This window comes from Dipodomys spectabilis, unplaced genomic scaffold (genome assembly GCF_019054845.1).
Source record: "Dipodomys spectabilis isolate Male_0828 unplaced genomic scaffold, ASM1905484v1 ptg000239l, whole genome shotgun sequence".
NCBI lineage: Eukaryota > Metazoa > Chordata > Mammalia > Rodentia > Heteromyidae > Dipodomys > Dipodomys spectabilis.
Window position 1 is genome coordinate 1,775,248 of NW_024870916.1, and position 956 is coordinate 1,776,203.

At 33.1% G+C, this 956-nt stretch overlaps 1 non-coding gene across 1 annotated transcript; it reads right to left on the bottom strand.

The window, feature by feature from the left end:
* Window positions 1–311: 311 nt before the first annotated feature.
* LOC122124536 lies at window positions 312–418 on the bottom strand. The gene has a single exon (XR_006150586.1). It is a non-coding gene; the product is annotated as a U6 spliceosomal RNA (small nuclear RNA).
* Between the last annotated feature and the right edge of the window lie 538 nt (window positions 419–956).

Genomic DNA, 956 nt, shown 5'->3' on the forward strand with positions numbered 1-956 from the left:
TTCATTGTGTATATATACCACATTTTCATGATCCAATCATCTAGTGAGGGGCATCTGGGTCTGTTCCATATCTTAGCTATGGTAATAATGCTGCAATAAACATAGTTGTGCTGGTAGTTTTAGTATTGTCTTGTTTGTGATCATCTGGGTAAATGCCCAAAAGTGGAATTGCTGAGTCATAGGGGAGCTCTATGTGGAGTCTTTTGAGGAACTTCAATTCTGCTTTCCAAAGTGGTTGAACAAGTATACACTCACACCAACAATGCATACGGTTCCCTTGTGGCCACATCTCCACCAGCATCTGTTCTTGTAAAAATGTGGAATGCTCCATGAATTTGCATGTCATCCTTGTGCAGGGGCCATGCTAATCTTCCCTGTATCGTTCCAATGTTAGTGTATGTGATGCTGAATTGAGCAGAGAACATTTTTATATATAAAGTGTAATTGATTTTATTAAACTATACAATTCAACAAAAAGTAAGTTAAAACAAATTGTCATGAAATTTTAGAACCATATATTTCTTACATAAGCACACATTTAAAAATAAAGTCAAGATTGACATGTCAAAAACAAAATAATTCCAGATATTTGTTGTTCAAGAGATGTGTAGGAGGAGGAATTCAATTATTCTATACAAGGCACCTGTCATAACGAACACAGCAGCAAGTGTTAAGGTTTGTTAAAAGATTTAATGTTTTAAATATATTTAATTTTGAGTATTTGGTTATATATGCCAAAATTAGGACTTTTTGGCAGATATAAAACTTTTCTATGAAGTATTTAAGATTTATGGTAGCAGACATATACTACTAAGAATGTACATTTCAGAGTTTATAGAAACTTGATTAAAGAAAAGTTGCAAAGTCTTTGTGTAAAGAAGCAGAGTGAAGAGTTTAGATTTTGTTAACTACACAGTTTCTGTTAAAACCTTAGACCTTCCTTACTTTATATGCTA